Source organism: Anoplophora glabripennis, unplaced genomic scaffold (genome assembly GCF_000390285.2).
Source record: "Anoplophora glabripennis isolate ALB-LARVAE unplaced genomic scaffold, Agla_2.0 scaffold502, whole genome shotgun sequence".
In the NCBI taxonomy this organism is placed as follows: domain Eukaryota; kingdom Metazoa; phylum Arthropoda; class Insecta; order Coleoptera; family Cerambycidae; genus Anoplophora; species Anoplophora glabripennis.
The window spans coordinates 44,002-58,668 of record NW_019416584.1 but is presented as its reverse complement, the minus strand read 5'-3'; positions in this window follow the sequence as shown (position 1 = coordinate 58,668).

Below are 14,667 nucleotides of genomic sequence, written 5' to 3'. Positions count from 1 at the left end.
TTATTTATTATAGTGGTTTCTGCAGTTTATTTGATAATATACAGATGATACAAAATATTTGTGTGATTACGATCAAGTATATGCAAGGCACAGAAATGATCAACTAGGTATAGCTGTTAGTCCTCCCAACGGTCAGTGCGTTTTGGTGGTATGTTCACACACAGATTATGCTTACTTTTACAGTCATTTGTACGAGGTTTGATCAAAAGGCAACGGGAATTGTAAATTTTCTCAGAAAGTACCTATTTATCTTCAATTTTTATCCCATCCCCTTCAAAGTAGTTCCCCTGTGATTTAGAAACATTGGTGAAACACTTTTTTAGGTATCGCCTTGAGCACGGTTTACGATTTTGCCTTTATCTCATTTATTGTTGAAAAACGTTGTCCTTTGAATATCCTTTTGAGTTTGGGAAATAGGAAAAAGTTGGAGGTGTCATGTCCGGAGAATAGAGTGGTTGCGATATCCCTACGGTGTTGTGCTTCGCCAAAAATTGTAGGTAGTATAGTTGTTACGATGTCAATTAGAACCTGTAAATCTTAAAGCACAGGACCGTATGTACTTCTCCTGAAATTTCTTCCTATGCTTTGATCATGATGTGTCTTGTAATTTATACTCGAATAGCAATTCGGCGAGTCCGGTATTGGTAAACTAGTCCGCCTGATGTATAATTGACGGCGGCGCGCTGGTCATCAAAGCAAACCTGTATTGGTCCACTAGGTCGTAAATAATTTTTTCGTATGGTACACGGGTTCACTTAGCTTTGCCGCTTTGCCAGTGCTGTGCAGAGCATTGCTTGGCGGGGTGTATTGTTGGTATAATACGTATTATTATTTATTAGTTGATATTATTATTTGTTCATATCGTAACCAATAAAGGGTGATAGTTATTAAAATAAATGTTATATGTAATTATCTAGTAATTTAGCGTGGCTCTCTGGAGACTCTTTGAAGCGGAGGATAACAAATTAACTCTAGAAAATCCCCAAATAGTGAAACCGGTTTTTGTCGAAAATATCGAAACAAACTCAAGAGTATAAAAACAAAAATTTACACGTAAGAAGTCAACGTATTATATTAAATATATATGAATGTTTGAAAATTGAAAATTTGTAGTGAACAATGTGATAAAAAAAGTTAGGAGACGGATTAACGAATTAACTAAGATATCAAAAACGACAATTTATGCCGTAATTAAAGACGGATTGATCACGGTACAAAGAGGAAACGGAAAAATATAAAATTAAAGAAAAACCAGATTTTACCAGATGTAATGCGGCGCTCAATTTATAATATGTATAAAGAAAATAAAGTTTCTACTTTAAACATGATTCGAGATAAATTAAGCGATTATCCTGATTATAATTATAAATCTTTAGATATTTTACGACAAGCTTTATTACAATGCGATTTTAAACATAAAAACTTGACAATCGTATGGTAATTATACGGTAATATAGCTCGGAATATAGTATATCTAGACGAGACATTGGCTAAATTTTTCTGGACGTCTATGGATTCCGTAGAATTTATGAGTTAAATGTTTTTATGCGGTTCCAATTGAGATCGTAACAACTATACTCCTTAATTGTACGACCGGGCAATAAAAATTCGTGATTCCATCGTCATCTATGAAAACGGTTAGCAGTACCTTCACATTTGACCAGATCTCGCCTCATCTTCTTGGCCTTCCTGAAAACATTTGTGCCATTCATGAACTGTGACATATTATCGTTGCCAAAGGCCTTCTTTAACATTTTGAATGCGTTGCTGCACTTAATTTCGCTTTTAACACAAACTATAGGACAAATTCTCTGATCCGACGTGTCACCACACAAAAAATCGCCAAAAACACTGGGGGCAGTCGTACTCATTCGTTCGCTAAGCACAAACTAAGCCAGGGTTACAAATAATGCATTAAAAAGATAATTGAATTAACATTTAAATTAAAAATTTATTTTCATTTTGTAATCCCGAAAATTTTAATTAAAAATAATTTTCAAATTTCTAATCCCAAATACCGGATTAAAAAATTAAAAATAAATTTTTAATCCCAAAAATCGGATTGAAATATTGAAAATAAATTTTTAATCCCAACATTCGAATTAAAAATTAAAAATTAAAATTTTAGTCTTAAATACAGGATTGAAAAATAGAAAAAAAATGTTAATCCCAAGTTGAATTTTAAATTATTTCGCGCTAGTGCACTTCGTGTGCTACCATTCGGAACTAGAGAACTAGAGCTCGCACAGCGCCATCTTCAATGCTCTAGAGGTAACCTTGCCGGAGAAATTACTAGAACGTAGGTATTGGTCAAGTTTCAAGTTTATATTTTAGCTGTTCACTTATTTACAAGAATTCATTGAATGTTCCACTCCTCTTACAGAAGCTATAGATAGCTTACAAGCAGAAAAATGCTACTACGGTATTCTTCTATCGAAGTTAGTTTCAGTCAAGAAGCGAATTAATACCCTTTTAATTCGTTAAGATATAGTCTACTGTAAACCAATTTTAAATCAAATTATAAATAGTATAGGGTTACCATTCGTCCGGATAAAGCCGGACATGCCCTCCTTTTTAAAGAAAATTTAATTTTCCGGCCGGATTTCCCCTCTGTCCGGCTTTTTAAAAATAGTATCAATAAAAATTGCTGCACCTAACACTTACTTGAAAATTTTTAATAATTTTTTGATATTATATAGGCTTTTACAAATTCGTTTCTCATTACAGTGAGCTTGGAAACGGTAAGAGATACGAAGTAGTTTAAATGGGGGCAAAGTTTCATAATCAGGGGACCAACATTGTTCATCTAAAAAATCAAGATTCATGATTAGTTTTCAATCAAAATCACAATCTTAACAATACTATTATCCTTAGATACTCAACAATAATATTCGGCGGCTACGAAGTGAATGCAAGCATGCCCGCAACATATTTTATGAAGTTTTTGTTCCATTTGTTAACGCAATATATGGAAAATGCAATGTTTTTTAAGTTCACTTGTGTTTACAAGTATCTTTTATGTTCCTAATAAAGTAAAATAAGATGTTCGCATAATGTCCTCCTTTTTCATTGAAAGTCATCCCTTTTTGTTACAATTGTCATACTTTATATGTTTCACATCTGGTAACCCTAAAATAGTATCGAGAAACGATTCGCCACATTATCAGATGTTCATGAACAAAATTAAAATATCGATGCGACAATTGCTGCAATTTCACATCTAGCTTTTAAAGGCCGCTGGCTTTCATCTTTTTCGAAAGAAGATCAGAAGGTTATACATATTCGATTTATCGAAGCTGTTTCAAAAGAAGCTTTAGCTGAGTCGTCAAGCACTAATAGTATAGAAGAAAATCAAGATTTTGACTTTGGATCTCCGGATGATACCATTGACGAGTTTCGGCCCTCATTGTCACAGAGGGAGGTAACTGCAAAAGTGACTAGATATTTAAACAACTCGGACTGTCAACTTAGCCTCTTAGAACGCTTTCCAGAAATAAAAAAAAACATTCTTAAGATACAACACGCCTTTACCATCTTCTGCCTCCGTCGAAAGATTCTTTAGTAATGCGACAATGCTTAATTTGCCAAAATACAATAAATTAAATGATCAGCATTTTGAGCAAAGAATACTTGCTAAAGCAAATTTTAAAAAAATAATTGATTAAATTTAATGTAAAATGTCTTTAAATACCTGTTCTCTTTGTAAAAAGAAAGCTTATTTTTAATAAAATTTCCTCATAGTTTAACACTTTTTGTCTTCTTTACATTTAATTACTTTTAATTATAGTATTTCAGTTAGAAATATGTAAATCTTTCCTTTTTTTGTCCCTTTCCATTCCAGCTTTTGATTTGAAAAAAAAAAATTTTATTTGCGACTCCAATTTTTAAATTAAAAAATATGTTATCAATTTTTAATTCTGATTTTGGGATTAAGAATTGAATTTTCAATTTTTAATTCCGATTTTGGGATTAAAAATTAAATTTTCAAATTTTAATCCTGATTTTGGGATTAAAAATAAAATTTTCAATTTTTAATTCCGATTTTGGGATTAAAAATTGAAAATTTAATTTTTAATCCAAAATTTTTTAATTAGAAAATTCGCANTCTCGCGACATCTTCTTGGCCTTCCTGAAAACATTTGTGCCATTCATGAACTGTGACATATTATCGTTGCCAAAGGCCTTCTTTAACATTTTGAATGCGTTGCTGCACTTAATTCCGCTTGTAACACAAACTATAGGACAAATTCTCTGATCCGACGTTTCACCACACAAAAAATCGCCAAAAACACTGGAGGCAGTCTTACTCATTCGTTCGCTAAGCACAAACTAAGCAAGGCAGCTGCCTAAAAATTGATAGCAGTGCTACCAATACACAAAAAAAAAAATTATCTGGAGAAACAAGAAAATTAGAATCTGCGTCTACTATTCGATCAAACCTAGTGTAGTAAATTTTGTACTGTCAGTAAATTCAATAGTAACAGCAATTTCTGTAACAACCAATGTTGCTAACTGCCAATGTATTATAACATCTTCCATAAATGTACAAATTATTTTATAATTACGTATAATGTTTACAGTATAATTGTACATCAACATTTTTTTGCAAAATTACTTTGCAGTGTTATCATTTATATATTTATTTTAAAGTATTTACAAATATATTTTTACAAAGCATATTTGTAAAATTACTTGCCTTTTTCAGTGCATTTTAAAAATTATAGAAGATACGGCGGAAGTTTTTAGTGGAGAGTCCGTTCAAGTCTTTATACATGAGTAAGTTATTACGTAATTCCAATGACATATTTCCTTTCAAGTATTTATTCCAATGTCCCAATGCGGAAACACGTTGTACAAGAAAGCGGATATCGCCAGCTCAATCTACACCAAATACAAAATAATAGAACCGGCATCGAATTACACGGTAAAGGATATTTCAAAACACGAGGAATATAATTATGGAAACACGTTCACGATTTCAAACATACCGAGGAGCCAATTCTGATTGTATCGCGGAAGGTATAAAACACTTTGTCCACATAAATAGTCTCCTGTACAAACAAAAATATTCACGGTGTGAAGATGTGTGCGCAAAACCGATTAATGTTTTGTTTGGCGTTACAAAGTGATAACGCGCATTTTAATCGTGTCAAAATATTTATACAAGGTGTGTTTAATTATTGAAGCTTAACATAAAGAGTTGATAATAACATTAGCTTACAGGGTTTTTGTTCTTGAATTGAGAAGGGTTTCTTCTTTCGTTTCAAAAAATTATGAAAAATTCAAAACTGTTTATTTTTTATTTACAAGAAATAATGGTACAAAAATATTTAAAAAATAAAAAATGAACTACCTTAGCTTTTTTCTTGTATTTTGTTGTATCTATGTCTCTCACAACAGACCAGCAATAGTCACGTAACATAGTCATGCTAAATCTACCACTGCTGCTCATAGTGGTGGAAAGAGAAGCGCGGCTAGCCGCATGTCGACTCAGGAATAACAACGACTGGAGGGGTAGTTCCTATTATAGAATCATAGACACGTTTATGTCGGAACCAACTTTTGGGATGGTATCTGACAAGATGGTTCCAAGGTTTCACTTCCACAAACCATTTGAGACTCGAATAGAAGATAAAAGCAAATGGGTGGAAAGGTTTAATACCCTGGAAAGGTGGAGCCTAGTATGGTTTACAGATGGCTCCAAAATGACTAGAGTGACGGGTGCGGGAATATATGGACTCAGACCCAGATGGAGTGCAAGCTACAGTCTGGGGGAGTTCCCTACCGTATTCCAGGCTGAAATTTTCGCGATAATGGCGTGTCTAGCAGAGAATGTACGTAGAGGTTATAAACGTGTAAACTCATATCTGATAGTCAAGCTGCAATTAAAGCTTTAGGCTCACACAAAATAAGTTCAAAACTGGTGTGCGATTGTTTACAAATGCTAACTGAACTGGCCACCAAAAATACAGTTATACCGTGTTGGGTGTCAGAGCACAAAGGCATTTGTGGAAACAAGAAAGCGGATGAACTTGCTAGGAAGGGAATCGAGACAGAGTTCATTGGCCCGGAGCCCTTCTGTGGCACATCTCCCAGTGTGGTCAGGCGGACTCTGGGCAAATGGACTGAGACAGAAAAGAACACAGGAAATACTGGACTTCAAGGCCAGGACATAGCCATTCTAAGGAGCTCATGGAGTATCCTTCGAAGGAAAGAGCAAACGATTTACTGATCTTGAACAAAATCCGGCTCAGGAGAGTAACAAGACTCATAACGGGACACTGTCACTTCAGGAAACATCTACATAATATCTACTTATATCCTGGGCGAGTGCCCGGGATTTGCACGTAGTAGAATGGCGCTCCTGGGGAGACCTTATTTGAAACCCAAGGAAGTGAGAGAAGTGTCAGCAAGAAAGCTTTTGAACTTTGGCAAAAGGACAAATCTACTTGCTGAATAGAACTAGTAGTGGGACGCACAATAGGCCTAATTAGGCCGCGGTGCTGTGGGACTTATTAGGACCAACCACTAGGAAGAAGAAGAAAAACATAGCTTTGTCCCAGTATCCCTGATAATTTTGCTAAAAGAATTTCAAGTCCTAGTGAAAACACTCGGATTATAAGGTTGCTCCATTTCTTGGAAAAGTCCAATTACGTCATAACAGTAACAAAATTCGTTTTCTTTTTTTTCGTAAAATATCTTGCAAAACATGGAGCAAGTAACCTCCATTGGTTTAGTCGTGAACTAGGTTCGCCTTTAAATTTAGATAGCTTTAAATCTCTTACTAAATCATTCATTTCACAATCAGCCTGAGTTATTATGTGTGGTTCCTTATAAGCATCAACAATTTAATTTGAACTTATGTCACTTTGAATTCGAGCTGCTTCGAATTCCGTGTTAGTCATCAAAGTTTTACTGGAACAACCAGAAGATTTTGGACTTGCCACTTGTCTGAACGGTAAAAGGTTTGGTAACCGAAGGAAGATCTGCATATATAATTTTATCATCCTTGTTCTTGTAATTAAAGAGTGAGACAGAAGTAACAATCAGTTTCATTGTTGGATGGTTCCATATCACTGGTATACCATAATTCAAAGATCTGTTTTCACCCGCAGCCCAGGAGTTTTGCGTTCTTCTACATCTTTCACAAAATATGTACATTTTATCCTGGTGATAGATCGGAATTTTGGAATAAAAAAAATAGGCTTCTTTGAGTGATTTATGAGATATTCTTTCTTATATTATATAATAAGTCAACACAAACGTAACAAAAACGGTCAGGATGTACTTTACTCAATCTTTTTAACATTTTGAAAACAAATATTTATTCAAACACTATAGTGTATGGAAATTTAAGAATGAATTCAAAACAAACTTGTAGGTAGTCGAAAATAAAATGTGTTGACAATTTTAACCTCTGACGTTATAAAAAAAATATATATGTTTGCGTTTAGTTGTTGCAACTAAATAAAAAAATATAAGATTCACTGAAGGGACATATTTTTTTTTTTTAGTTTTGTAAACTAGTGTAATAAACTCGTAAGATTTTTGCTTTTTCTACACTGCACAGAATTTGGTGCAATATTCTACATTAAAATATCGTTCACAGTGATATGTATTGATTAGCCCTCATAGGTATAAGTTTTTTGCTCAAATATGTCATTACGAGTAAGTATTCATCAAGTCAAGTAGGTAGCGTGATATTTGTAGAAACTATTTGACGTGATTCTTTACTATTACCTAGGTACTACTTAAATTTGATATCAATCTACCAGTTAGTGGACAATAATTACATCATATCTATTCATTTATTTTCTGGAACCTTACTTCTGCAGTGGACAGTCGACGATGATAACGGTTGGTTACTCAATGAATTCCTGTCGCTTACAGATTGACATCAAATTACCCAATCGTCAAATTAAGAATGATACATTTGCCCGACATGTTCATAGACCAGTCAAACCCATTCATAATACCACAAATTTCTTGGTTCGTATCACAGATTTATACCCACTGAATTTTGAAAAACGTGTTCAGTATTGACGACCTTTAGAAATAACTTTTTTGTGATATAAGAAAATATTTTTGTTTTCAGTACGTCATTGAAAAAATTTTTTTGTTAACACCCGGTACCCATATTCCAATACGTCTGGCGGATACGACTTTTTTTAAGGTAATCCATTTTGACCAATGAATATTTAAATGAGCTTCATTTTAATAACAATGGCTTGTTATAGATCTAAAAATAGACAGGTTACTAAAACTATTACCGCCTAAATTAAATTCAAATTTATTTTATTCAAACAAGCGATTTTCTTCGCTTCTTGCATTAAAACTTCAAAGAGCGTAATGTTAAATCCTTACATTTTTTTAAGCTCAATTTTTCACTGGATTAAACTGAACTCACGCTAATTTGCAATTATGATTAATATGCACGATGAAACGGTTTTATCTTGATAACTTCGAGAGCAGGCAGAACAAGTAAAAATAAGTTGTTATATGTATAAACAAATGTTGAGAATTCAATTCTTCGTGAGATTCAGAAGGTTCAAATTAGATGATAATATACAAGGTGGCCAAATAAAAACGAAACAGAGCAATTTTCAGGAACTGCGTCAAGATTGTAGAAAAACGCCGAGACCCGTCGATTTTAGATTAAAGGGGGGCATTCTTTGCTGGTATTTTTGACTCCGCCACTTTCACCCCCAAGCAAGAGTAAGCATCACCCCAAAATATTTAAATGGCATTGGGGGTTGAGTAATATTTCTTTTGAAAGCTCTTACAATTCTCTTTACAACAGACTTTAAATTTTGTAACTCCGACCAATACTAATTAACAATTTTGATTTTAAAGTTGAAACTTATGTACAAACAATTAGTAACGGTAAAAATGTCAGTCATTCGAGTTAAGTACGCCAATGGTATAAATTTAGTATTTCTTGCGTTACATTGGTTTTTGGCGATTTGTTATCACTTCCATAAAAAAAACACAATTGTAAAAAACAGAAATGAATGCTTATACACACACAATGAACGTAAAATTAGTGGATTCCAAATTATTTTCTAGTATTATTTGGAAGCGTTGTTTGGTAGTTTATTTATGTTTTTGAAAATTAAACACTATGGTTTATTCCATTGCGGAAAGGGTAGATATCATTTCGCTTTACTTTATGAACAATAAATGTGCGAATAGAACAGCCCAGCTATTTAATGAATAACATCAAGATCGACATGTCAGGAGGAAGTATGTTCTAGTTAGTAAAAAATGTCAAGAGACAGGGAACGTAGCCAATAAAAAACGAGAAATTGAAAAACCTATAGTTAATGAAGCTAGTGAAGTTGCAGTTTTGGGACAAGTTCATCTTGATCCTATATTAAGTACGAGGCAGCTGGCATCTGTCTCTGGGATCAATCGAACTAGCATACAAACCATTTTAAAGGAGAATAAATTCCATCCATACAAAATACATTTAGTCCAGGAACTTCATGAGGATGATTATGACCGCCGTTTGCAATTTTGCGAAATAATAAGTGAACGAGCAGGGAACGATTCACAGTTCCTTTTTAACATCTGTTTTTCTGGTAAATCGTCACAATTGCCGCTATTGGTCCGATTCAAACCCAAGAGTTTTGCACGAGATGCATACCAGCAATCGGAAAAATTAAATGTATGGGCTGGCATTTTCGGTGACCCGCTGGTGAGTCCTTTTGTTGTACCTGGTAATTTGACTGGCCAAATGTATTTGCAATTACTGGAAGACGCTATTGACCCTGCCGTGACTGATATTATTGAAAATGTTCCAGAGTATGATGAAGATCATTTGATTTTTCAACAGAACGGTGTTCTTCCGCATTATGTGTTAATTGTCCATCAGTATTTGGACCAACGTTTTCTACGGAATTGGATTGGGAGAAGAGGCAGCATTGAGTGGCCTCCACGATCACCGGTTTTATCGCTCCTTGATTTATTTTTGTAGGGATACCTAAAAAGTAAAATCTATAAAACACAGCCAGCGTCGCTAGAAGGTTTGCGTCAAAGAATCGTCGACGAATGCCGTCGAATCTCTCCGGAAATGCTTCGGAATGTGCGCGACCGTTTCGAACAAAATCTTTATTCTTGTATGGAAGCGGGCGGTCATCAATTTGAACATTTAATCAACTAAGTAGTAAGTAAGCAATTAAACATAATTTAAATTTTAAAATGTAAAAGTGTTGGGCGGAATTATAAAATTTAAAGTCTGGTGTAAAGAGAATTGTAAGAGCTTTCAAAAGAAATATTACTCAACCCCCAATGCCATTTAAATATTTTGGGGTAATGCTTACCCTTGCTTGGGGGTGAAAGTGGCGGAGTCAAAAATACCAGCAAAGAATGCCCCCCTTTAATCTAAAATCGACGGGTCCGAGCGTTTTTCTACAATCTTGACGCAGTTCCTGAAAATGGCTCTGTTTCGTTTTCATTTGGCCGCCCTGTATATTCATAACGCCACAATTTACGAAAAATAAACAAGAGTACCTACTTTTTTAGTAAAATATTTGGAGAGATTCATTTTTAATGTTATGTCGATAGTTGTGCGCCACTGGCTTGCTGTATTAGGCTAAAATTTTATATTATAGAATTAGAACAACGTATTAGTACCACATAAAATTTTCAAAAAGGGTCTGTTTCACAGATCTATTCAAATATTATTATTTTCCCTAACTTGAACATCCTGTATCTTGAGAAAGTTTGAGTTGTTAACATAATATACTTAAAAATATAACAAGGTGAACTTATTTTATTTTTCGAAGTTATAAAAAATGACTACATACCAGATTTTAAAAATAAGTATCGTATACGAATATAAGTGTTTCATTTGAAATTGTCCGTACAAGAAAGGTAGGTATCTCATTCAATTTTTAACTAATGTTTCAGTTTTAAGTTAGAGGATGACCGTAATAAATATCACAAACAGCATAGAAAATAATACAAATTTAATCATCTGCTGATTCTAAAAGCAATCACGTGTTTATAATCACGTACTTTCTCAATATAGTTATTAATATTTTTTACTTGCAGGATGACCTCGAATTCCACAAATATAACAGCTTTTATAGTTACGGTACTTAATAGTCGTGGGTGTAATTTACTAGAGATACACACATCAGAATCTGCTCCGGAAGATGAATGAAGCAGAGGTATCTGCAAGATGACGCAAGGTCGACTTTCTATACAGATATTTTGAAAACAGTTCCATCAACAAATTAATTTTGTTTCCGACATAGAAAACACCAAAGACGTTTTTTTTATATTAAATTTTGATTACACTTTTTTACAAAATATTAAGCGTTGCATTGCAATATATGGAGTACATGTAAGATTTTGAGAATGCAAAAAATATCAATGTTGTTAGTGTTCAAAATTCATGCAAGAAGTAATTTTGATAGAAAACAAAGGTTTTTAATTAAAAATTGAAAATTTATTGATTCATAAAGTGAAGTACAGGGTTCTGTATGGAATAGCATATCGGGTAAATGGCCACCAAGGCAGTACTGACACACACCCTTCTCTAGAAATTTTCCATGACCGTTTTGCATAAATGTGGTTAAATTTCGATACAGCGCTCAATTTCCTCCTTCAAGGTGTGGGTGATCGTGGACTTGTTGGCATAAAAATTCAAAAAAAACCCAAAAGAAAAAACTCCAGGGACTCCAGAGACTTGGGTTAGCATATTTTTGAAAATGACAAGGAATCTACTGGAGATGATGAAACTGGGAACCGACTATATAGACTATGTTCCTTGCATCAAACAATCGAACTACTGCGTAACGTGGTTATTGGATTTATGGGGTTATAGGGTTAGGGGTTAAATACATTCTGTTTATAGATATATTTCGCGATAAGAGATCAATTCAAACTACTGAGTAACGTGGTTTCTGGAGTTATCGGTTATGGGGTTAGGAGGTTTCAGGTTGAATGTATAGGAATATAGGGTTATTGTTGTGAATGCACAGCTCTCCGAGCTACACTGTTGCTCTTAAAAATTATAGAAGGGACAGGCATGCGTGGGGAAGCGGCGAATCCATATTCCATATTCCACAGTATTTTTTATTCAAGGGAATATTACTGTTGAAATCAATAAAAAAGATGTATATGTATAATGTAGAATTTAATTATCTACTAAATAATTCATCCAGTGGAAATACATTGTAATATAGCTTTGGAGTCAATGTGAATTACGATACTAAATTCAGTGTTATTCGAAGAAATAATAAAATTAGAAAAGGAAATGTCGCACAAATGACAAAACCATTATAGACAGGAACTGTTTATAGATAATCAAAATTTTATTATACTTTAAATATTTCTGCTGATCCATTAATTACAAACAAATCTATGATGGGTGACAATTTTGGTAGTTAGTGGCGTAATAAGCAAATCAACTTAAAATTATAAAATTTTTCATGGGGTTTCTTGAGAATTTTCACTAAAAAGTACAAACTACAAATGACCAAAATTAAATTTTTAAAAAATATCATCAACTTATAGATAAACAAACCTGTCGCAATATCTTAAAAGCTATATTTATAGTTTTCAAAAAACATTCTAAAATTCTATCCTAATTTTACATAAGATCTATTATTTTATCTTATGTGCGTTCCTGTTAATAAAAGAAAGTCTCCACATTTTGTTTTCCCACTGAAGAATGAAACATGTGTACCTAAAAGAAGGAACAATTATTTAGAAAAACACATTTATTAGACAATACAATATGCTCGATGTGGCAACAAAGGAACTATTCCCACTATACACCAGAATTTATTACTTTTCCATTAATAAATTGATGGTAATGAGAAATATATGATAAAATAACAGTTCATCGGTATAATTACAGGTATGATATATAGGATTACTTGCAATAAAATATTATAAATGTATACTCAACTCAATAAATAATAAAACTATGTCAAGGGTCATGCGTTCCCAAGGTTCACCTCAAAGGACGCAATATTATGGAAAGGCAAAAGTCTTATCATAATTTACAAGGACCATTGTATTATATACAGAGTGATTTCCAAAACTTCCAACAAATGACAACTGTTACTTGAACAGAAAATTTAGTTTTGACAATGTCAAAATATCAAAGTAACCTAAGTACAAATGATTTGGTTAGGTGTTAAAACAATAGAGTATGATTAGCACATTAAAAATAAAAATTTCAACTCCAACTGTTTGTTGTAGAATTAAAGTTAATTGAGCAAACTAGTCAGAATTATGAAAAAATTATAGCAATCTTGACAATTCTGGAGTAGCTCAAAATGCCGTTGAAATTTTACGCCTTTTAAAGGCTGCGTAGAAAAAGCGTTCTACGATTTATTTCTGTCAGGGTCCGTTCTACTAATCTAGTGTCTGATCACTGTTTTTGCACTTGCTAAAAGCACATGAGTTTGATAGTGTACGGCTCCCTTAGAGTGCCGATACGTTAAGCTTTAGCTTTGTAAGAATTGGCAGTGTAAAAGCTGTGTACGTGAGCATTGTGGTCGGTCTGCTAATTTTTAGCAGAATTATAACTCGAAATGCGGTTTAAAAACTCATGAGCTTTATTGATATACTTAAACAATAATACAATGCATGCAATGCGGTAGTTGCTACACAATATGAATCCTGGACATTAGGGTGGAGTAAACGCTCTGGCCAGGTATCGGTACTCTGGTTAATAAACTGCAAGATACCTGAGTTGGTGTTCGCACATTGGCTGTGTGGATTCCGCTAAGTGGCCTGATATGGGGGGTTAAAGGTCTGAAACTAATATGTGATAATACGAACGCTAGGTCATTTAGGAGTCTGAGTTTGTAGTCCCTTTGTATGTTGTTATTTTCGCCACTATTTAGAAACTGGGACGAAAAATTTTGATGCTTCTTGCACTTGTTGGCGACCTTTCTGACGGTAATAGCGACGTCTCCGGAGCCAAAGCGAAAAATGTGAGAAAGATCGGTGAAAACATTTTTTTTAGTGTATCGGTGAAAAATATAGAGATAAAAAAAAAGGTTTTTGAAGCTTTAAGTCTCTAGTTTCAAGATCTATTGACAAAAAATTTTTTGAGCTTGAAACTAGACTTAAAAGCTTCAAAATGGTATCTGGGTGCGACCATTTTGACTGAGATACAGCCTTGCTAAAATCACTAAAATATGTATTAAATTTTTTTATTATCTTATTTTTTTCAGTAGATTAGTATGTTAAAAATAATAATAATTCGAAAACGGCTGGATTTTTCGAATAAAATGGAAATGTTTTTCTTCCAAACGCCACTAGAAATTAAAATTAATTTCTGAATTCTGAAACACTGTATACAGGTTATTATTGCAGATGCAGAGTTAGGATCTACTATTTAAAATACTTGATGAGCCTATTATTTATTTTATTCTTGGCGGCTTCTATTTGTGTATGTGTATTTGTAGCAAGTGAAATAAAAATATCTAATCATTTCTTAATATTGAATTTAAACTGAGCAAACAAATTCATTGAATATATGTTGTACTTACTATGCAAATGTATTATTTATACCTGAAATAAAAATTATTTACTTTGCAAATATACATTAAAACATTAGGAATTTACTTACAAGTCTTTTAATTATTTTACACAATCCATTTTTTCCAAATCCAAAAAAATCCATCAACAAATAAAAAA